Below are 25,313 nucleotides of genomic sequence, written 5' to 3'. Positions count from 1 at the left end.
TTTTCTGCAGTTCGTAAGCTGTGTTCATATTTTGTGTATTTATGGTATGTTACCGACACTGCTGTGATTGTATGCTGAGCATGTGTTCGGCATATTAGCAAAGAAGAACAATAATGATCCATGGCATTTCCGAAGAACTCCGCAACTAGATAAAGTTAGACCCTTTTATCATAAATAAATTGGAAAATAAAAGTAGGTTAAATGTAACTGAAAAGAAGAGGAGCACATAATAACACCACAGAAAAGGCAAAGCTTCACGTTCTGAAAAGAATTTCATAGCTAAGAAGTGAGTGTACATAAGAATGGTATGTAAATAAAAGCACTGGCTGTTACACACTGGTGACAGGTATCAAGGGAATAACACGGCGGTGCAAGAACTGCGCTCCAATCGTTATACAGCGAGCACTGGGCGGAGTAATATTGGCGCTGATGAGGTGAGCCGAGCCGGGCGGAGAGTTAAGTGTTGATGTAATGGGAGGGGAGCACCTGGGCGCGGGCGGCGGCTGCCGGCTGCCTGCTGGGGCAGGTATTGATCGCATCCCCTGGCCTGCCCTCACCGCCGCCGCTCAGCTGGCCCACGCACACCCGTCTGCCTTCCGCCATCACACGCCCTATTACTCACTCATCTCATTTCCTTCTCCCAATCAATTTTTGTCTTCTCAGGGTCCCAGAAAACAATTTTTTTGTTTCTTGTCTTCCACTTCCATGCTAGAATTACAGTAACTAAATTTTACACAGCGACTTCTTCTATTTTCAGCCCCAACGATCCCCCTTTCTCATGGAAACTCCTGGCATTTAGCTGCAAACTTCTCACTGGATCTTTTCCTGTATTGTGCCTTCCGTTACGTTCAACTTTTCCATATGCTATACCCACAGAATTCCCTAGCTCTTGTTCTTATTCTTCTAATTGGTGATTTGATTGATCATAATGCATTTGCCCATCCTCGTTACTGGTGTAAACCAATTTTTACGCAATGTATTCGACATTTTCCTCTTTCTTTGGTATTGAGACTTTCAAAACTTTTTCTGAGTCAGAATTCGTCCCTACATCTAAATCTACGTAACTATTCTGCAATTCACACTCAATTGCTTGGCAGAGGGTTCGTAGAACCATGTCATGACTATTTCTCGACCGTCCCACACTCGAATAGCACACGGGAAACAGAAACACCTGAATATTTCAGTGAAGCTTTGAATTCTCTTATCTTATCACAATGATCGAATCCCTCTGTGTAGATGGGAATCAACAAAACATTTTCGCATCCGGAAGAGAAAGTTAGTGACTGAAACTTCATGAAAAGCTCTCGCCGCAAGAAACTACGCCTTTGTTTTAATACTTGCCACCCAAATTCGCTTGTCATCCGACACGCTCTCTCCCCTGTTGTGTGATAGTACAAAGTGAACTGTTTTTATTGGTCCTTTTCAATGTTCTCCGTCAACCTTATCCCACACCGCGCAGTAGTACGCCAGAAGGGTCCGGGCAAACGTAGTGTGGGCAGTCACTTTAGTAGATCTGTTGCATCTTCTAACTGCTTCTACTGCCGATTTGGTCGAGCGGTTCCAGGCACTTCAGTCCGGAACTGCGCTGCTGCTACGGTCGCAGCTTCGAATCCTGCCTTGGGAATGGACGTGTGTGATGTCCTTAGGTTAGATAGGTTTAATTAGTTCTAAGTCTAGGGGACTGATAACGTCAGATGTTAAGTCTCATAGTATTTAGAGCCAGTTGAACCATTTTTTTTCTAAGTGCTCTGTCAATAAAACTCTGTCTTTGGTTCGCTTTTTCCACAACATTATCTATTTCATCGTTCCACTTTAGGTTGTTCGTAATTATTATCCCTACGTGTTTAGTTGAATGACAGCCTTTAAATTTTTGTGATTTATCGTGCAACCAAGATTTAACGGATTTCTTTTTGCACTCATGTGGATGACCTCACACTTTTCATTATTTAGAGTCAATTGCCACTTTTCACACAATACATATTTGTTGTCTAAATTGTTTTGTAATAGCTGTTGATTTTCTGACGACTTTACTAGACGGCAAAGGGCAGCATCATATGCAAAATGGGAGAGAGCTGTTCACATTCTCTCCCAAATCTTTTATACAGATTACGAACAGCAGAAGGGCTCCCCTTTTTGTTACATGAATTTTTTCACTCGGCAATGGAGTGAGCACTATTTTGAAACGGCTTGGCAGATCAGATACTGTGCTAGTCCGAGAGTCGCGGAAAGCTATGAGCTATTCAGGCAACTCCCGACTTCGCTTCGCAATATCAGTTCCGACACTACCTCGCCCCTTCCAAACTCCACAGACGTTCTCCTGCATACCTCGTTGGAATAACACTCTTGCGAAAACGGATGTAGGTGCAAAATGGTTTAGCCACAACCTAAGGATTGTTCGTGGAAACGATCCTTTACTCTGTGGTGGAATTTTGGCAGTTTAGGAGCTTCCTAATAGATCACAATTATGTTTAAAAACCAGTACTGTAATCTAGACCTTTCACTATCGCGGACAGTATTGTTACCAAGTGAGCTATCCAGGGACAACTGACAACCAGCCTTTCAACTTTAAAGCAGATCTGGTTTATGATACTTTCTATATAAATATAATATTTACTAAGACCTCCCGTCGGGTAGGCCGTTCGCCGGGTGCAAGCCTTCCGATTTGACGCCACTTCGCCGACGTGCGCGTCGATGGGGATGAAATGATCTTGATTAGAACGACACAACACCCAGTCCCTCAGCGGAGGAAATCTCCGACCCAGTGGGGAATCGAACCCGGGCCCTTAGGATTCACATTCTGTCGCACTGACCACTCAGCTACCGGGGACGGACACTTTCTATATCATCTTTCTTGAGTTATCTTTTACCCTTTCTTTCCTTTCGCTCGCTCTTCTGACTGTCTGGATTACGGGTATTACATACACTTCTTTTTTTCAAAGGCTTCCTGGTGTATTTACCAAACTGTAAAACCCTCTTTTCGGTTGTGAGATCCTTCATTCTGCACGGTTGCCGTCTATGTTGATGAGGACGTTAAGGTACGCTTGCATGTGCCGCTCGACCAGTAGGTGACCGGCGTGAATCCTGCAGGCGGTGGTCGTGAAGTATAAATAGTCTTCCCGTTTTCTCCATGAATTTGTTCTCATAAGATGATAACAGTTTAAGTTCCTCTACAATCCATTTCGTGATTTTTGTTGATTTTGCAACTGTCACAGCGTCTTCAGAGAAGGCAGCTATAACTTCAAGAAACAGTTACTTTTCCTTCGAAGAATGGTCCTTCTTTGGTATTATTGTCCAACACTGTGGCTCTGTGGTCAGCTTGTCTGGCTGCAATGCGGAGGACCCGGTTTCGATTCCCCGTACTGCTAGGGATTTGTCCTTGGTGGGAGGAGTGGAACGGGGTTCCTTGAGTGAGAAGTAGCGGAAGAGCGGTGTGCTGATCCTGCGCCCTTCCAAACTGCATTTAATGACGTCATTGGCAGAGGATGACATGGCGGTCGGTCAGTCTATATTAGCCCATCAGGCCAGAACGTGAAGCTTTGCCTTTTCTGTGGTGTTATTATGTGCTCGTCTTCTTTTCAGTTACATTTAACCTACTTTTATTTTCCAATTTATTTATGATAAAAGGGTCTAACTTTATCTGGTTGCGGAGTTCTTCGGAAATGACATTGATCATTATTGTTCTTCTTTACTAATATGCCGAACATATGCTCAGCATACAATCACAGCAGTGTCGGTAACATACCATATCCATAAAAGGTAATTATTCTGGACGTCAGTAACAAATATCACTTGGGTACGTAGTTGAATGACAGTTCGTTTGATTTCTTATACTGGGCATGCTCTAAAATTACCATGCTCAAATATTTTTCAGTACGCGTTGTTACTTTTATCTATGTTTTAAGGTTTGCAATACTATAGGTACAATCTAAGGCATTCAGTCAGTCTTTGGGTTGCCATTCTTCGGTAACTGCAGAGCCACCGCATCGAGTTATGGAGCTAAGCTAAGGTCAATGGGGCTGCTGCTGAAGCGTGCACTCGACGCACATTTTACGACCACACATAAACGAAATCCCTGTTCATAATTCCGATGCGACAAAAGAAACCATTTTCATGTAATTAAAACACAAGCAGATCTGACAGACCCCGGCGTTGGTACAAATTTTCATTCATCGATTCAGTCTGCATATACACATCAGAAATTCGTTTATTTTAGTACATATTGTTACCAGCGAATTACCAGTTAGCCGTTAGTTCTGTTTTATACCTGCCATCCGAGACAACACACCATCACCTCTAGTGTGAGGAATCAATTGCACATTATCGGGAGTGATACATGTGTTTAGTGTGTTATAGTGGATGTCATCTTAGTCGTTAATTGCCGAGCCAGAAGAACGTGCAGTTGAAGAAAAACAAAACAATTATATCAGAAACACCCTCAGTGAAAGATTTGGGCGTTGGCTATTTAGCTGTAGATATCATTGAGGAATTAGCCATTATTTAGTTGTTATACAGTTTGCCTTTAGCTGACGCCACTACATTCTTTTTGGAAGAGTTTCTATGTCTTTGTTGAACACGGACAGGGTCAATTTCTTGTACACTACTGGCTATCAAAATTGCTACACCAAGAAGAAATGCAGATGATAAGCGGGTATTCATTGGACAGATATATTATACAGGAACTGACATGTGATTACATTTTCACGCAATTTGGGGGAATAGATCCTGAGAAATCAGTACCCGGAACAACCACCTCTGGCCGTAATAACAGCCTTGATACGCCTGGGCACTGAGTCAAACACAGCTTGGATGACATGTACAGGCACAGCTGCCCATGCAGCTTCAACACGATACCACAGTTCATCATGAGTAGTGACTAGTGTATTGTGACGAGCCAGTTGCTCGGCCACCATTGACCAGACGTTTTCAATTGGCGAGAGATCTGGAGAATGTGCTGGCCAGGACAGCAGTCGAACATTTTCTGTATCCAGAAAGGCCCGTACAGGACCTGCAACATGCGGTCGTGCATTATTCTACTGAAATGTAGGGTTTCGCAGGGATCGAATGAAGGGTAGCGCCACGGGTCGTAACACATCTGAAATGTAACATCCACTGTTCAAAGTGCCGTCAATGTGAACAAGAGGTGACCGAGACGTGTAACCAATGGCACCCCATACCATCAAGCCGAGTGATACGCCAGTATTGCGATGACGAATACACGCTTCCAATATGCGTTCACCGCGATGTCGCTAAACAGGATGCGACCATCATGATGCTGTAAACAGAACCTGGATTCATCCGAAACAATGACGTTTATCCATTCGAGCACCCATGTTCGTCGTTGAGTACACCATCGCAGGCGCACCTGTCTGTGCTGCAGCGTCAAGGGTAACCGCAGCCATGGTCTCTGAGCTGATAGTCCATGCTACTGCAAACGTCGTCGAACTGTTCGTGCAGGTGGTTGTTGTTTTGCAAACGTCCCCATCTGTTGACTCAGGCATCGAGACGTGGCTGCACGATCCGTTACAGCCATGCGGATAAGATGCCTGTCATCTCGACTGCTAGTGATACGAGGCCGTTGGGATCCAGCACGGCGTTCCGTATTACCCTCATGAACCCACCGATTCCATATTCTGCTAACAGTCACTGGATCTCGACCAACGCGAGCAGCAATGTCGCAACACGATAAACCGCAATCGCGATAGGCTACAATCCGACCTTTATCAAAGTCGGAAAGGTGATGGTACGCATTTCTCCTCCTTACACGAAGCATCACAACAACGTTTCACCAGGCAACGCCGGTCAACTGCTGTTTGTGTATGAGAAATCGGTTGGAAACTTTCCTTATGTCGACACGTTGTAGGTGTCGCCACCGGCGCCAGTCTTGTGTGAATGCTCTGAAAAGCTAATCATTTGCATATCACAGCATCTTCTTCCTGTCGCTTAAATTTCGCGTCTGTAGCAATTTTAGTGGCCAGTAGTGTAATATTTCAACGTTTTTGTCTTCGGGCTGTACCCAACTGTAAGTGAAAAACTGACATCTTGTATTTCATTTTTTGTCAGTGTTGTACAAGACTGAAGCTCAGTTGGTGTCTTACGTCGGGCAATGTATGCGCTCCTAAGTGTAAGCCACTCTGTTAGATCTCATTGTGTATTGTTGAAACTTGTAAAAGGGTGATGTTAATGATATTCGTCTACATTTTTGCACGGTATGTTCTTTTACCCATATTATAAGGAGGAATAAGCAGCACTTTCCTCAAGTCGCGTGAGGCTGTCAGCTATGTGACAGATTCATAATAAAAGTAAGTTAGGAAATGAACAGTTCCCACAGGGTAATCAATGGAAAATTTGGTAGGAGTTCAATCAGTGTCAGGTGTCTTATTTATTTTCATCCGCCTCAAATACTTTTCTTCCTTGAAACGAGACTTGACATGTTAGCAAGCTATGTTCATATAACCTATTTAAAGACTCATAGACTGCAACAGAAATAAGTTTTGAACTATCTCGCCTCTTAGCAAAATGTTGCCGCCCATTAGTTGACGGCTATTTTGTCAAAAATTGCTTCGAGATAGCCACTAGAAAGATTTGCTCCGAATCAGTTAAGCATTTTGAGAAAATTTAGTTAAACTGTATGACTGTGCAAAGGAGGATTACTGCAGTATCGGCAAATAACACACACACACACACACACACACACACACACACACACACACGTAGTCAGAGTGAGGGGTTTACAGCCCGCGGTACTAGTCTGTACAGCCCTGCCCTAGCAGCCTCCCAAGCCAACTCATAGCGTTCCCTTCATACTGTGTTAGATCGCAGAGCGAGCTTCAGTATTGTCTGCTTGCCTCCATATACTAATATTCTATGCAGTTTATTAGAAGTAATTGGGTTTTCTCTACTTTATGCCTCTGCAGCTATTTAAAACTGACTTCGGCGGTGGCTGAACGGAGATTTTACAATGCTATACCTGCGCGCACCAAGGCTCGGTGACGAAAGATCACATTCAAAATGTGTTGATATTTTTCCCTCAGGGCACATAGAAGTTACCGTACTGGCATGACTGGCAAGTCGTCACAGGAAAGACAACTAGCGAACATGATCTGATAAGTTCTGTCTCACAAGGGAAGGTCAGGGAGAAGCACAGGATCCATTCGTTACGAAGGTAATAAATTTCAGAACACCAAATTGGGAGCTTCTGCGCGCTGAGCAGGTTTCACCATCACCCCTAACGAAGTTGGGAGACAGTTTTGGCGAAAAAGCCTTCGAATTATCGAATGCGATACAAAAGGATGTGCCACTGAAGAAACAAATTGATTCAGAACAATTGAAGCCTTGGGGCTCAAAACTTGACTGAGCTCAGAAGACAAGTTTGGAAAGGGAGAAGAACATATCAGAGAAGTTTATAACACATAGATTTTAAATTAAAGCAAAATAGGCAACTGAAAAAAAGTAATATTCAGAGATAAGGTTCGTTAGACGAGCTATCTGGGAGCGATTTGTTCGTGAAAAACGTGGTAGTAAATCCCCGGGGCAAAAATTATAGCTGAGAAACTAACAACGCCTACTGTTCTATCCACAGTCCAAACTAAAAGCCGTATCACAACAAATTGTAAGGAGCGAGCAGAAGTTCTCCCTCACTGCCTTCTTCCAGATGACGAAGAAAAGGATAACTTTGAATATCACAAGAAACAGAAAGGAGCTCGAAGTGCATTTTGACAGTACAGCTGCTGTATACCCTTGTCCGGATACTGAGGTGTCTGAAATCATATGTGAAATAAATAAGGACGAAGGTCCTTCTTAATATGGTTTACCAGGGAAGGTATTACAATAATTGTCCTCACGCAGCTGCTTAAACGAGCAGATTATTCAGTGAATGTATAATGCAAGAGCCTTTCCCAGAATGATGGAAAATCGCAGAAGTAGTCATATAGAACGGGAGAAGATAAAAAAGTTGCATATAACCAAAATCACACTGGTTTGTTTGCAAGATTCTGCTCCACCAATTACCATCAAGGCTTTAATAAAAATGGCAAAGATAATGTTAATCATAACACTGGGAGGAGTTGTGGTCTAAATAACAATTGACTTATTCATTCTTGACATCATATGCCAAAAGATGGCTAAAGAAACATCACACAAGCATTTTCATATGACAAACGCTTTCACTAATATGCGGTCTATGGTGAACAAAGTGATCAGCTGGGGATCAACACACGACACTAACTAGAACTAATCACTTTAACTGACTTTATAAATGTGAATCCGTGGTATGACCCAAAAACTATGCTACTACCAAAGATCTATACTCTACTATTCCATGAAGAAAAATATGGTTCCAAAAAACGGGGTGCTGAGGAGAATATATGGGAGAATATACCATAGCAGCGAGTACTTTCCCCTCCTACTGGTCAGGGCGGCACAGCAAGATGCGCTCAGCGACTGTGGTCGTGGACGGCAGCAATCTGTTATTAATGGCGCGCGCCCGAGATAATGCAAGTACGTGGTCCGCATTCGGCTGATTTGGAGCGGAGGAACTTCTCTATGAGCCTCTGAAACCCGGCTGGATTCCAGTGTGCAGGTGGATCCGTTTGCTGGTCTGCCAAACCAATTTGACTCCGTGCCACTACTATACATGACGGAATGCGTCAAATGTTTAGACGGCCAACTCAAAACAAATAAGTACACCCACGCATCACTCATTGTGTGCATGATGCTAGAAGCAGTACCTCTGACGCTTCAGATGATGACTGGCACAGGCTCTAAGTGGCACACTAGCAAAGGACACAAGTATCACCATTTAGGTAAGACCTGCAGTTCTTTACTAGCGAAGCACCACGACAAGAGTGCCATGTTCCCCTTCTCTCAGCTTTCCTCGCCATCTCGGTAGCAAAGCACATTTACATCTTAGACTACTCCCACGTTAGCGCAAGCCAATCATGAGCTGGACTGCAGCATTCGAAGCTGGGAGACTGCCCCTTGCTCTGCATACACAGATTTAACCAACCAGCGATTTTAAAGATTAATTGTTAGAAAAGTAAAGATAAATACAGCTTCGCGGCCTCTTTCCAACGTGTCCTTGCTAAAATCGTGACCTGTATGGAACCACAGGCCTCCATAAAAAGATCGTTATCTCCGCTGCTGCGTCCATTTCGAACTTTCTAAGGAACGGTCATAAACTCGCAAAAAGCCTCGTGCCTTCCAAAATATGTTCTTGTAGCATCCTCTTCCTTTGAATGCAGGTATAGCTTACCGCTATTCCTTCACTAGAGCACACAAGCAAGTGTGTTAACGACTGCCAACCATTTCAGAATATGAATGAAGTCAGATTGTATCCAGTATAGCAACCAAGTAATAAAAATCACCTTCCCTAAGAACATTAATAAGCATAACACCATATCAGAAGAGAGAGTGCCCTGCATTCTCTCATGTTTTCATAGTAAATGTAAAGGGTAAGATTTTGAAAACAAGGGTAAACATTATATTACAAAGCCACAGTATTCTAATGGGATTATGTAATGTTCAGTAATGGTTTGTGAAGTATAAATGTACAGTAGATGCCTTTAAAAAATAAATGTCGTGTGACTAGGGCCTCCCATCGGGTAGACCATTTGCGGGTGCAAGTCTTTCGATTTGACGCCACTTCAGCGACTTGCGCGTCGAGATGCGATTAATGGGGTGAGAAAATTAGTATACACTGTAGACACATAATATGTAATAGGTATAATGCTAGATATATCTAGGTCGTTCAGTAACTTATAGTATCTTTTATTCTTTAGAAAACTATGGGAAACTTTGGATACTGTCTCACATGAACAGTGATCAAATGCATTACAAAAGGAAGCCCCCAGGGCTGTGTTTGCGGTTCCGAATTCTGGGATATTAATTTAGAACTACTTTTGGATTGATTACACAATAGTAAAGAATGGTTAGGAGCAGTAGCATATACTGATGACTTATTACTTTTAGCGTACGCCAACAATAGAAAATAATTTTGGCAAACTTCTTGAAATCATGCACGAGTAGTGCTCGCAGGTGCGACGTAGGGTAGCACCACAAAAGTCGACATATATGTTATTCAGAGGAATTCTTCTTAGAGACCCATCCATCAAAATAAATCAGACGATAAGTCGAAGGCATACAGCTAATAAGTATTTACGAATGTACCTATTCGAACACTTGACTGCAAATTTGTTGTAAGGAGACATTAATTAATGTATAAAATTATTAATATGAGACAAGGTGGTTTCTTTAGACCCTTAATATAATTAGACTGCATAACTGCAATTGTGGGCTACGTCGCAAGTGTTTGGGCGCACTGGTTACAACAGGTCAGAGCTGCTGCTGCAGTGAGAAAACTGTATTATAGGACGTATGTGGTTTCAAGAGAAAATGGCTGCCATCTATTGGCTGAAGAAGAAAAAATACGAAGAAAGACACTGAATTCTTGGGGAAGCAGCCACAAATTCGTTAGTAATAAAGAATTTAATAGTTAAGGACTGTCAGCAGAAATGAAATTCCTCACGCACAGGAAGGAGAAAGCTTCATCTTCTTCCTAATGTAAACGAAAGGCTCCAGATAATACATTTTGAGCCAAGTATGGGACTGTACACGATCTTTACGGACATGCATATATCCTGCGTAAACAGAAAGAGTAAGAAGGCAACGACCATCTGTCATTATGGCGAAATCGGTACACCAGACCATATCATACGGAAATGTTCCCTAGCTGAAGATGCAGCTTTTTTAAGAGGTAAAATTGTTTACTTTACAATTAGAGTAATGAATAGCTTTGATGCCCTAAATCTTCTATTGACTTTACGAGTCGGTAAATGGCAGCATTAACTGAAAACTAAAAGGGCTGCTTAAATTGCCTCCTAAATCGTTTATATAGATTAGGAACAACAGAGGGCATATTACACATCCTTAGGCAACGCCAGATATCATTTCTGTTTTACTCGATGACTTTACGTCAGTTAGTAAGAACTCTCCTAATTAACCTTTCTCAGTGTATGTCCTTCAATTTCCAGTGACTGCACAGTGCTTCTTAAAATCTTCCCTCCTCCTCCCCCCCCCCTTTTATTTACTATGTGTTTATTTTATTTTTTTGTTATTAGGTCGACAGTGATTTTTTATTTATTCTCAATTAAAAGTAATATTTCAAATAACTGGAATAATCCAAGTAAACGTTTCACCTTTATAATTATTTTTTTTTTGCAACTTACATATTTTAAAAACACGAGGCTAGTGAACAGAAAGTTCGCACTGCTGACAGCCTATCTCCCGCTGTTTTTCCTTTTTAAAAAATGTTTCACTTGCGTTGCCATCTACGTGGAAACATGGAGCTTGCGTGTTGCCTTGTACCTAATTAGTAGCGAGTGCGTCTCCAGCTTGGCTCCGCGTCACGGTCGTCATGAAACACGCAGAGAGACTCTACATTTGCACGCAACATGTTGGACTTCATTATGCCGCTCCGGAATACATATTCCTTTACCTTGTCTAAATCCTTAGTTTTTTTGCTATTTGAGATTTTTGTCACTCGTATTCAAGTACCTGATCGTGTAGCGAAACGAAGAAATAATTCCGCAAATTTCTTTAAACCATTTGGAGAAACCATGTAAATTCCAAATCTGCATTAACGAAGTAGGATATGAATCTTACTCATTTTCGTACGTGAGTCAGCGGTATATGGGGGTACGCAGTCAAATGCTTCAAATGGTTCAAATGGCTCTGATCACTATGGGACTTAACATCTATGGTCATCAGTCCCCTAGAACTTAGAACTACTTAAACCTAACTAACCTAAGGACATCACACAACACCAAGCCATCACGAGGCAGAGAAAATCCCTGACCCTGCCGGGAATAGAAGATGCTATCTCCATATCCATCCTGTCACAAGCCCATGTATCACTTAATTAAACGTACCACTTAATTAAACGTAGACTACCCTCCACACAGACAATTCCTCTCCCTCAAACATCCCTTTCTCAGAGGTCTAATGAGTGGAAACCATTCCTCTTCTCGCAAAATGGTTCAAATGGCTCTGAGCACTATGCGACTTAACTTCTGAGCTCATCAGTCACCTAGAACTTAGAACTAATTAAACCTAACTAACCTAAGGACATCACAGACATCCATGCCCGAGGCAGGATTCGAACCTGCGCCCGTAGCGGTCGCTCGGTTCAAGACTGTAGCGCCTAGAACCGCACGGCCACTCCGGCTGGCCTTCTTCTCGCAAAATCAAACTGTAGTCACAGTCAGTTTGTAATATAAGATAGGAATAATGAGTGAAGAGGACGGCCGTCCACCAATTTGCAGAGCATTATACATTTTGACCAGCCCATTGCTTATTGTCCGTCCTGTGATGAGAGACTGTTAACACAAGGTTGTCCTAACGCCTCGTGTACATACCGCTATCATGAAGCTTTCTGCACACGTTAGAAAGACAAACATTTATTCACCGGGATACGTCTGTGTACGAAGTTCCTCCAGTCATTCAATGGCCCTCCACGGCAGTTCTTCTAATGCCGGCCGCGATGGTCACGCGGTTCTAGGCGCGCAGTCAGGAACCGCGCGACTGCTACGGTCGCAGGTTCGAACCCTGCCTCGGGCATGGATGTGTGTGATGTCCTTAGGTTAGTTAGGTTTAAGTAGTTCTAAGTTCTAGGGGACTGATGACCAAAGATGTGAAGTCCCATAGTGCTCAGAGCCATTTGAACCAAGTTCTTCTAATAAATAAAGTCTCTGAATCATTCGACGGAGCTGTGGATCTCAGCCACCTTCTCGTACTCTCACCGTGCTGTGCTGTACAGAAATACAGTCTCCAGGAAAACGATGAGTTCTTTGCTTTGCTCCGCGACGAGATTGAGCGGAATTTTAACATAGAAAATATTAGTTCACTTTATTGAAATACAGATGTGAAAATTTACTTAACTTCATACAATCCATTTCCACAGGAATGTTCTGAGTATTTACAACGGTCTTTAAATATTAAAGTATCACTCGGTATAGGTAATTTTACAAGGCTCTTAATTTGAAGAATAACTGACATCACGTTCGCATTTAACACACTGGTGGCTTGTGTAAGACGGTGCTGTCGTTGGATCGTTGACTGTGAAATGGGCTAGCGTTCATCAGCTCAGCCGCAAGAAGAGTATAAATTGCTGTGGTGTAGCAAAACTCTAGGAATCATGGCAACGCCAGCTTTTCCAATTCGTCGGTGCGGCATCAGCGACTACACTTCTCTGTGGTTTCGTTGGGAGGTACAAACGTTGCTTTGGCACCCTGCCCTTCGGACGATACCATACACCGGAACAAACATCGCCTCACTGCCAAACATGGCATTTTATGTTAGGCACCGAATTTTGTCTCTGTCTTGTAGTTACTACGCTGGAGCAAGCTTTTGAATTTACGTCATTTCTACAGCCCCCGTCTCAATCTCAAAACAATTTTATTGACAACTTGTACACTCCGTTCCAGACTCACCCACCACAGAAAAATTTGAGGAGGTCATGGGAATCGAACTCGGACGCCTCACATTTTCAGCTAGAAGTTATTCGATTACTCGATCTCAGGACTGCCTTACTAGGCACAGACCGTCAAACGGATGGAAGAGTTAGTGTAGACTACTGTCTCTAATACTTACTTACTGCTTTGCTTAGCTAACTTTGCTGAAGAACCACTTATGCTCTCTTTTACTCAGCTGTCTTTCTGATGGAACATTCTATGCCTCGATATGCTTGTTTTCTGATCAATCGCTACATGCTGTTCACTTGGCTGTACTCTCGTGGAAACGAGGAGCAGATTCCAGAATTTTGGCGGCTGGTTAAGAGTGATACTAAATCCACAAAACATATTGATTATTTATTACATGTCATTAAGACATAATGGAGAGAAATTCTCACAACACAGATAAAATAGAGTCGAATAATTACAGATTAACTGATAGTAACATATTTAAAGATGGTGGAAGGTTTCGAGAAGAGCTAGTGCGACTTATAGAAATACGAGGGCAAGTAAGTAAGTGAAGCTAATATTCTTTATGCTTCACAGGTTGGCAGCAGTGACTCAAATTTGACACGCCCTAAGCTTAATGTTGTTCTTGTGCGTTAGCGAATAGATCTATTCGTAGTGATTTTTGGGGCATTTTATTATGAAAGCCATGTTCTCAATGTGCATCAAGAAAGAAATGAGGGGAGTGATTCATTTAGTGTTTCTGAAGGTACTAAAACTGCAGAGAGTATTCACAGAACGCAGCTGTTTTTGTGAGCGATAGATTTATTAGTGGATAAATTGATTTAAACGTGAACGTGTGCCTGTTTACGCAGAAGGTAGTTCGGATAAACCATCCACTTCGAGGACAGACAGAAACATTGAGACAGGTGAGCGAATGACTGGTGGTAATCGTCGTGCCAGAACAAACGATAATGCGTTTGCAATGAACTTCAGCCACTTCAGATGCTGGAGCACACGCCGTACAGTTCTGACCTAGTTTGGTTTTCACCTTTTTGCTCCTACGAAGTGATTCCAAGATTTCATTGGATGACGATAGTTTAAGAGGCGGTGCAAGAGTGGATGTGCAAGACAGCACGAGTTTTAGCTCGTTCCAGGACGGGATAAGGAAGCTTATGAAAAGGACTGAATATGTAGAGATTGTGGGAGATTACATAGAGAAAAGATGTTACTTGCATTCTTCTTTTCCCCATAAAGCGTTTCTTTTTATAACAAAAAATCTGTCTTTATTGTTTGACTTGCCTGCCTCGTTATACAGCACAGGAACGGAGTTAGACTCGTCATTAACCCTGGCCACATGCTTTGTTTGAATTATGTGTAATCAAAGTGGATCATGTTATGACCTCGCCTTTCTCGTATTTGAGAGTTCAAATCACTACCGAATGATACAATACCACAAAACAAATAAGATCTGTCAAAAAACAAAAGCACAATTATTTTTACGACATCAGTACAAAATGTGTAATATTTCTGCAAAGTTCTCACGTACTTAAAAAAACTTGACTAGTTTGACTTGAAAATGCCGTACCTCTGTGGAAAGACTTCCTTGAACGTTACACATGATGAAATGTGAAGATTAGCGACGTAAGACAAAATTAGAGTGGCGTTGGGTAAATAGTTACCTTCTACTTGGCATTAAGAAATACTGTCCGGTTGACAATGAGATTATTAACAACAGAGCACAGTATCAGATGAGGCAAAGGTGAGGAAAAGAATCCACCTTGAATTCATTAAGGGCATCCACCTGCAGTAAAAAGGCACAAACAGGCTTTTGTCGAACGTGAATGCAGTGTTTTGCAGTGTTTTTGGAGCGGCAGTGCCGGAATCCTTTACGAGTTTACGCTGTGGATGGTAATAGTGAGACCCTATGCGTTCGAGATTACTATACTGCCATGTTTTTCAGTTTCAATGTTGGAGACTGGCATTAAGAACTGGAACGCATCCCTGAATTTTTATCTCACACTGTTCGATTGGCAAGGTAGGACACACTTCTCAGGCCTGTACTTTTGAGCCGTAACGAGAATGAAAATAGCTGTACTTGCCGGAACTATTATATCTCAGTTTGCCGTGGCCTCTGCAATGATAAGTCACTGTGATTGATACTGTCATTCCCTCAGTCTGGATTTTCAGACTTCAGTTTCCGGCTCTTCGATCCTTACCAGAAGATTTTTCACTGATACTGAAGAATCACAGGTCTCAGGAGACATTTCAGTTGAGGATGATTGAAGGTCATGAGTGCTTCACATTTCCATCATCCGAACAGCCATTAGCCCTCGTTTGTCCACATTTTCTTCAGAGATTATTAAAATATTTCGAACGCTACCAGGAAGTTTGTCTAGCCAGAGAGTCTTTAAAATTATATCTCAAGCGTTCGCTGCTCCATAGCTTTTCATTTTCCGAAGCAATTAGTTTTATATATCAGTTTCTAATTGGTCCATTAATTTCTTAATTTGTCGTTCTCCACTTTCATTAAAAGTCACTAACAGTCTTTCTTTAGCTAAATAATATTTATTACTTTCGTCACTGTTCACGAGATTTCATATATTTTCGAAAAATCAGGGCTCCAACTGTGGTCATAAATAACTGAATTTGGTTGCTTTGGTCTGTATACCCGCTATTGTAAATTGTGCTCGGCCTGAGAAAACTATATATCAGGCTTTTCAGTCAAGAACGGAGGAAGTTTCATACTAATTTTGCGTACTTCAAATTTCGTATCACTTTCTGCTATACTACTGTTTGCCCTATCTATCTACGGTCAAATTTTAAAATTCGGAATATGGACAGTAAATACATTAACAATGTTGGTGTGGGGGTTTTGAACACCAGACTCTGTACCAGTATGTTTTATTCAAAATGTTATGATGTCGCTTTACGGTGAAAACGTCTAGTTCCGCGTTCTCATCTTAGACACTCCAATCGGACCCGACTCACGGCCTTGTAATCCTCTGCCAATGGCATCACTAAATGCGTCATGGATGAACATGTGGTCAGCGCACATGTCGGGTTACTTGACCTCGGAGCCGCTACTAATCGGTCGAGTGACTCCTGAGTTTGCCTCACGAGGCTGAGTGCATTCCGCACCAGTCCTCCCGCCAAGGGAAAGTCCATGGCAATACTGGGAATCGAACCTGGGTCTTCCTCATGCCAGTCAGCCACGCTAACCCCTTCTTTTTTTCGTCCATCCTCCCCTTCTAGCCTAGGCCTGGCCTCTTCGCTAGTCATAAGTTTGTCTCTAGAAATGATAGATTTTCAGTAAATAAAGTTCTTCAGGGTTTGTGACCGCATTGTCAACTATGAATTGGAATTTTATGGTTGATAATGCGGTCACAAAGCCTGAAGAATTTTATGGTCTGTGACAACGACCGTGGAAGCCTACGTTTACATGTTAGATTTTCATTTATGACCAGATGGTATTATTTCTATTTTTTTACTCTGTTGTTATTTTTGTATTTTTACTTCTGATTTATCCTTATAAGAATGAAGAAAAGAAGTCCTTCTTCCCCCTGAACAGTTGAAAACTTAATGAGATTAAAACAAACTAAGCGAGAAGTCAGTCATCTTCTTTCAGGAAGGATTTGAAATATTGCTTCCACATACAATTTAAAGTATTACAATAAAAAGTACTTCCATTTTCTGAAGGTAAAAAATACTTGAATATGAACTGCTATATCTTGCAGCTGTTTCTGTTGCTTCTGTTTAGCTAAAACATAAAACATTTCTTCTTATAAAAATGAGTAAAAAATGAAAAGGAAGAAAAACCGTATTATGAATCTTAATTCCTCATGAAGAGTTCGTGACAGACGTGGTTATTTGATCTTGATTTTTTCCTCCTTTTTTTTCTAAAAAAGGAACAAATCATTTTTCTTGTCTTGATATCCAAAATCTATGGAGTCATTATCAATTTATTTCTTCTATTACCTTGTTCTGAAACGTTTCCCGTAATGATTCCATTTAAGAAACATGTATAATTACATGAAATGTATTCGCAGTTGCGAACATGGACTACCATCAGCTGTATAATGAAATGATGGCAGCGAAAATTAGTGCCTGATTGACTCTAACCTGGATTTCCTGCTTATCTCGAGCGGTTGACTTACCATTTCAAAAAAAAAAGTTCAAATGTGTGTGAAATCTTATGGGACTTCACTGCTAAGGTCATCATTCCCTCAGCTTACACACTACTTAACTTAAATTATCCTGAGGACAAACACACACACCCATGCCCGAGGGAGGACTCGAAACTCCGCCAGGACTTACCATTTCCTTTTTCGTCATTTGATCTAGGCGGATGTCACATGAAATACCTACAAGTTAATCGTTGCATATTCTACTCTTTTTTTATTTATTACGGAAAGTACCAAGCCCTCTGACTGAACACGTTGAGCTGCCGTGCCTGCAGCATTAGGCTATCCGTGTAGGACTCATGGGTAGACACGAACTTCTATATGTCGTGAACCATGTTTCAACAAGTTGCACTCCTACATCCATTATGGATCTTCACGTATATGGGAGACATTCTGATTTCAAGTCGCTTGCCCGGTGTCATCAGATAAATACGATATTCCAGTGCCTGTGTTGTTCAGGACTACGATGCTGTCTTCCTGGGAACGTGCATTCAGCCGTTATGGAATACATGAAATGTATTCGCACTTGCAAGTATGGACAAGCATCAGCTGTATAATGGAATGACGACATTGAAACTGGTGCCTCAGCGAGACTCGAACCCGGATTTCCCGTTTATCGCCTGCTCAATTATTCTTGCACTTTTCGTGCAAGTTAATTTATGGTGTTGATTCGTGAGATCTTTGCTTTTATTTTCTGCCTTCAAGATGTAATGCACTGTCTGCCCTATTATCCAGTTTACAGCATTTCATTTTGTTGTGGGAAGACGTTAGGCGAAGTTTTGTAAATATAGTCGCTAAATGTCGTTTACGCTTTCACACGCAAATCTACGTTCTTCTCTAAGGTTTCGTAATGTACACATGGCCATAATATGCAGTTTAGAATTAGTCGGCATTTTTCTTTAGATTTCAGAATACCATATCGTTTCCACGCTAGATGGTAAAGCGTCCGTGGATGTTTTTCCAAATCGCTGGCCACTCATAGTTGGGATATCTTTGTTCAACGAAATATCTATCCTTGTTTTTCGTTATTTCCGCGTAGACGTCTTTTACAATCATAATCTTCTGCTCAAGTAATCTCGAGGAGCTGTAACTATGATCGCCTAAAAGTTTTTAAAATGATAGAGACCATTAGGCATACGGTGAACGTCTGTTGGTGGTTGCAGGCTGGCAGGTGCTATTCCATTCAGCAGGTGGACCGTTAAGCTATTCGGTGACTGTTTCCCACAGCTTGCACATTTTGCACAGGTACAGCGTCCGGCAAAAAGACCACCTGTAGTTGCAGAGGTCGCTGCGTGGGTTGTGGTGGGGATACTGATGTGGAGGGGGTATCGATCGATAGCGGTATACCTGCCACCCCCAACAGGCGCAATAAGGGTAGCGCAGTAAACGCTGCGCAGAAGCAAACGGGTTTCTTCTATTGTGCGCATGACGTGAGAGAGGGACACTTCGCGCCCAGATTTTTAAATGTTGGAGGCTGTGTGTTTTCGTGAGTGTTGTCGTTTTTGCTTAGTTACTTTTGTGTAATGAATAAATGATTTGCTAATGGAAGTGTTTTGAGTGTGTGCAGGCAGTTCCAGGTTGTGCAGCCTTTGGTTGTAATTCTCACAATCGCACCACAAAAGGGACTGAAATAATACTTCATGCTTTCCGTCGTGTTGCAAGTCTGCAGAAGATTTGACTGTCAAAATGCTGTAGAAAAGACGCTGTGAATGTTGCAAATGCTAGAATATGCTCTCGTCATTTCAAAGAAGCTAATTATGTTAGAGACTTGCGCTCGGACTGTTAAATTTACCGCCTGAACGAGTGCTTAAGAGTGATGCATTTCTCTCGTGCACTTTGCCTTGTAATAGTAGCGCCAGTGATCGCACACCACGTGAACAGAACGTGAGGTGCAGAGAAGAAGCAAAAAGACTTTAGAAAAAGTTTCACCACAGAAGAAGAGTTCTGATAAATGCACATCTACAGATGAAGCTCTTTGTAATGATTCAAAGCTAGTTTGCCGAAGTTCGTAGCGGCATTACAGAGAAGAAATGTTCATCTGAAAAACATGTGCATCAATTGCGAGCACGTAATAAAAATCTTCAAAGTTAGTCGTAGTAAACGAAACGACGTCTGCACGACAAATAAAGTAATAAAAATGCACTTGTGGCTCATGAAATTAATCGAATAGTCGGCTATAGTTTGCTATAGGGATGAAAAAAAATCTACGGGTCAAAGAAGACATTTCCAAGTCGTTTCCTTTTGCGCATCGTTTTGCAGTAAAGTTACAATTTTCTCTGGGAAAATTTGGCTACCTTCTACCTGCAGTGTCAACCTTGCGTTTTTGGATAAACCAAAGTTTCAGTTTCCAACTAGGTATTTTGAAGCATGTTTTAGGTCTACTTCTACATCTCCATGATTATTCTGCAATTCCCAGTTAAGTGCCAGGCAGAGGGTTCATCGAACCACCTTTAAGCTACTTCTCTACCGTTCCACTCTCGAACAGCGCGCTGGGAAAGCGAACAAATCTTTCCGTGCGAGCTCTGATTTCTCTTATTTTATTATGTGATCACTCCTCCTAATCTAGATAAGCACCAACAAAATATATTCACACTCTGAGGAGAAAAATGGTGATTGAAATTTCGTCAGAAGGTCCGGAAGCAACTAAAAACGCCCTTGTTTTAATGACTGCCACCCCAATTTGTGTCTCATTTCTCTGGCACTCTTTTCCCTAATTCTCGAGAGTAAAAAACGAGCTGCTTTTCTTTGAGATTTTTCAATTTTCCTCGCCAGTCCTATCTGATTGGGATCCCACACTGCACAACAAAACTCCAGAAGAGAGCAGACAAGCGAAGTCTAAGCAGTCTCTTTAGTAAAGCTGTAGCGTTTTGTAAGTGTTCTATAATAAATCGCAGTCTTTGGTGTGTTTTCCTCACAATATTATCTCTGCGATCGTTCCAATTTAAGGTATTTGTAATTTTAATTCCTAAGTATTTAGCTGAGTTTACGGCCTTTAGATTTGTGTAATTTATCGTATAACTGTAATTTTGCGGGTTCTTTTTAGTGCTCATGTGGATGACTTACCACTTTTCATAATTTAGACTCAGTTGCCACCTTTTTCACCGTACAGATATCTTGCCTAAATCATTTTGCAATTCGTTTTGATCATCTGCTGACATAGCATGACGTAAATGACAGTATCATCTCCAAACAATCAAAGAGGACTTCTCAGATTGTCTCCTAAATGATTTATGTTGATCAGGAATAACAGAGGGCTTACAACACTTCGTTGTACAACAGCAGATATTACTTCTGTTTTACTCGATGACTTTCCATCAGTTATTACGAACTGTGACCTTTGTGGCAGGAAATCACGAATCCAATCACGCAACTGAGACGACCCTCCACAGGCAAGCAACTTAATTAGAAGTCGCTTGTGAAGACCGGTGTCCAAAGCCTTCTGGAAATCTGAAAATATGGAATCAGTTTGATGTCTCCTGTCGATAGCACTCATAACTTTGTGAGAATAAAGAGCAAGTTGTGCTTCACAAGAGCGATATTTTCTGAATCCTTCTTAGTTTTCTTCGAGGTTAAGTCAGCTAATTGAAATACTTTCTACAAATAAGGCACCTGTATAATTTCTTGAGTGAAAACGTCAGTGTCCAGATATTAGTTAAAGTATTTTAAAGTTGTAATGAATAGAAAATGAAAATAAGCGTTATTTAGATCTTGTTTGCTCGTTAACACTTTTCTCAGAGTCAACTTAGAAAACTGCTTGCTCGTTTGGATCATCTACTTTGACAGGAAACTTCAAAAATAGACTGTACTTTGCACTTTTCTAAAATTTTGATAAGTGCTTTAATATGTTTGATATCAGTAGTGTCTGTTTAAAAGCTGGAAAAGTCACAGAAAGTAGGAGTAACGTTCTAGCGATAGGAGAATAGCAATTTAGATTGCATTACTTCAGTAGAAACTAAAACATACCACAAATACATCGATCGCATAAATGCGCAGCCCATATCTGATAGCGCTGTTCCCAAGGCAGACACTGTTCCTTCCTGACGTCAGAGCGCCAGCCAGTAGCAGCACAGAACACTTATTGCCCAACCTCATTTTTGTATGGGCCTTGGACGCAATGGCTTGGCTAGGTGACCATCGTGCGTTTGTTGTGGAGGAGTGTTTTCGTAAAGGAGGTTCTGTGATAACTACTCAACGAGCATTTCGCATTCGGTTCGAACTTGGCCGACATGATTGTGTTCCTGACAGAAAAACTATTCGAGCTAGTAGACTTCCTCTGACAGTAACAACACCGGAAAAGTTTGCGCGTGTGAGAGCGTACGTCCAAAAATCTCCAAAGTGTTCAGCAAAAATGGTTCAAATGGCCCTGTGCACTATGGGACTTAACATCGGAGGTTATCAGTCCCCTAGAACTTAGAACTACTTAAACCTAACTAACCTAAGGACATCACACACGCCCATGCCCGATGCAGGATTCGAACCTGCGACCGTAGCGGTCACGCGGTTCCAGACTGAAGCGCCTAGAACCGCTCGGCCACACCAGCCGGCCAGTGTTCAGCACTTAACATACAGCTGCCGTGGAATTGCATGATAGGAGTGTAAGAAGAATTCCGTACCGAGATCTCCACATGTACCCATACAAAATCATGGTTATCCAAGAATTAGCTGAGACAGATTTCGAAACCCCGCTGAGCTGTGTGTGAGGAAGTTCTTCAGAACATTCCTCCTGGCGTTGTTATGATTGCTGGTCGGTGTGACCGTGCGGTTCTAGGTGCTTCAGTCTGGAACCGCGAGGCCGCTACGGTCGCAGGTTCTAAACCTGCCTCGGGCATGGATGTGTGTGATGTCCTTAGGTTAGTTAGGTTTAAGTAGTTCTAAGTTCTAGGGAACTGATGACCTCAGATGTTAAGTCCCATAGTGCTCAGAGCCATTTGAACCATTTGAGCTGTTATGATTTCTTCTGATGAGCCCACTTCCACTTTTCAGGTACTGTAAATAAACAAAATTTCCGCGACTGGGAAGCAGAAAACTCTCATTAACTTCACCAACGACGACTTCACAGCCGTTGCTGAATTTGGGATCCGCGAATAGAGAGAAGTCTGGTTCCAATAAGACGGAGCGACAGCTCACAGTTCTCGGCATTCTCTAGAAATTTCGAGAAAGTTGTTTCCTATATGTCTTCTCTCTTCACGAGAAGACATCGCCTGGACCCCATGTGAGCTGCTCATTTATGCGATGTATTTGCTGTATGTTTAAGTTTATACTGAAATAATGAAATGTTGCTTGGGAGACACTTAAAGGCTCTAGTGTACAAACATCGTCCCACAACCCTGAGGGGGCAACCACCTAGGAAGTGGCTGCTGTGCCACCGGAAATAGTGCTAAGAACTATGGATAACTTCCGGGAAAGGCTTCGTCGATGTGTCCATAATGGAGGACGCCATTTATCGCATATAATTTTTGAAATCAGCTAATGTAAAATAGCATACTATTTGTTGTTCACAAATAGCAGTATTTTCTCTGTATCCCTGCTTGTTTGTAACTACTTTTTGAAATACAGTAGATCATTTTGTCGGTCCCTGTATAAGGCTCGTTAACTTGTGGTTGACATCGGCAAGCGCCAATACTCCATTTCTTTTAGGGAGTGACAGGGTGTCGAATTTCACTTTAAGAATTTGTCTTGGTTCATAAAGTTCCCAGTCGCCGACAGGATTCTTTTGGCTGCTTCTAAGGGTATAGGTAAAGCTCTTTCAAGACATGAAAGTATAAAAGCTATGTATACATTGACAAGGTTGCTTCTCTGAAATTCATCGATTTGCCTCAAAGTGTTTTCTTGTATAGATACTCGTGTACTCGTTAGTAACTTTATGTAGCTCGCATAATAGTGTGCCTGATGTTGCTACTGAATTTAGTACCCAAACATTTCAATTTGGATGCTATTGTTAGGTGTCTCCGTGCATATGTATCCCTCTGCCTATTTTCGAGATAATGCATTTCCTTTTATTTAACTGAGTACCAAGTGCAAGTTCATAACTTTTGACAATCTGCGGAGATTGCGCTATTTCACCTTCATTCGCAACTAGGAAGCCTACATCGTCTGCATGAACGATTCATATTATTTTCTCGTCATTTATGTGCAATGCTTGTAGTTCCCATCCCATGACTTTCACGGTTTTGAGAGAGTACTGCCTCCTTGACATGGTTCTATTTTGTAAGATGTCTTCCATTTAATTTCTGTCAATATTTTTCTACTCCCTTCGTTATTCTCATCCACGACATGATATTTTGATGGTTCTTCGCCTCCTATGGTATTCTGCATTTTCATCCGAATTTTAAAATATTTTCGCACTGTCTCTTTGAATCCTTGTATAATTCTCAATTACTCGTGCGTCTAGGGTATACACATCTCTAAGACAGTTCAAATAAAACTCATTCGCCTTTTTATACCGGAAGCTTTTCCCTCATGAGTATTCAATCAGCATTTTTCTTATCTTGGGCTTTGAATACCGCAGTCACCAAACTATGGTGGAATTGTGTAGCGGGAATCTGCTTTCGCATTATTTCCGTATGTCAGCAAATGCCACTTGACATTCCTCATCTTGTAGATGTGAGGTGTTCACTTCCATATGCCCCTAGCTCGGTAAGTCTCTTGTTTTTGCAAATTAGCTGTGGCGATGTGCGCAGAATGATCAAAGAAACTAGTGGACCATACCTCAGACTGGAGGAGTGGTTCTTTAAATTTGCTAATAGTAAATGCTGTCCAGCTTGCTTGCTGAATGACAATAGGTGGAGCGAGGCGCTGCACCGTAGGTATGTTCCCATGTGTCAGTCAACTGTACTCGATGTACTACACGCTCCAGTTCATCAGATTTATTGAAATTCGGTGTCTGATATCTTGGGCTGATAACATAATCAAAGTCGCCGGTTAACATCATGTGATTCTGATGATTACCGAACACAGGAACGACCTCATTAAAAAAAAAAAAAATCCGCTCAAGTGCGCCATATGGTGGGTAAACGTTGTTGGTGTGGGATTTAATAACAGTTACTGCAAGTCCTCTTCTGTCTGCCAGTTTTTCATTTCTGTGACATTGATTTCTGAGTTACAGGGGTGGACGTTACTTTACGGAGTAGTTGTTTAAACCCCTGTCGATGGCGAACCGTCTGTTAAATGGAAACGTTGAGATCAGCAGGGTTTTGTTCTCGAGAAGAGCTCAAGCACAAAAGTAGTTTTTCTTTCTATTCGCGTTACTATAACTGTTCCCTCTGTCATATTCCAGCACACTGAGTTGATCAGGGGGGAAGTGATGCTATCTGAGTACTTATTTGATGCAACATTTTATCGTAAAGAGTTTATGAAACAAAATGTTTATAATGAGACCTCTTCAGCTATTTGCAAAGCTATATTAAGGGAGTAGCATTGACGTTTGCATATAATAATTAGTAACAATGATAAGGAACTTGGTAAATAAGTCTCGTGACCTGCGAGAAGAACAGTGTTGACAACACACGCTCATACCAATATTCTTCTAGGTGAATGTAGTATGAATAGCGTAACTGTGCATTTTCCATGACTGCAACTCTTGTGTTTCACTTGAACATGGATTTTCTTCTACATTTAACTTCTTGTCGACAGTGAAGATTGATTAGTCACCCTAGCTCCTGCTATGAACATTTTAACG

General features: G+C 41.7%; 1 protein-coding gene across 1 annotated transcript in view; it reads left to right on the top strand.

Annotated features, from left to right (window-relative positions):
- LOC126297875 (uncharacterized) overlaps positions 1-25,313 on the top strand; it is a 314,410-nt gene that overhangs the window by 203,504 nt on the left and 85,593 nt on the right. The window lies entirely within an intron of this gene.

Source organism: Schistocerca gregaria, chromosome X (genome assembly GCF_023897955.1).
Source record: "Schistocerca gregaria isolate iqSchGreg1 chromosome X, iqSchGreg1.2, whole genome shotgun sequence".
Taxonomy (NCBI): Eukaryota; Metazoa; Arthropoda; class Insecta; order Orthoptera; family Acrididae; genus Schistocerca; species Schistocerca gregaria.
This window is presented reverse-complemented; position numbering and strand designations above follow the sequence as displayed.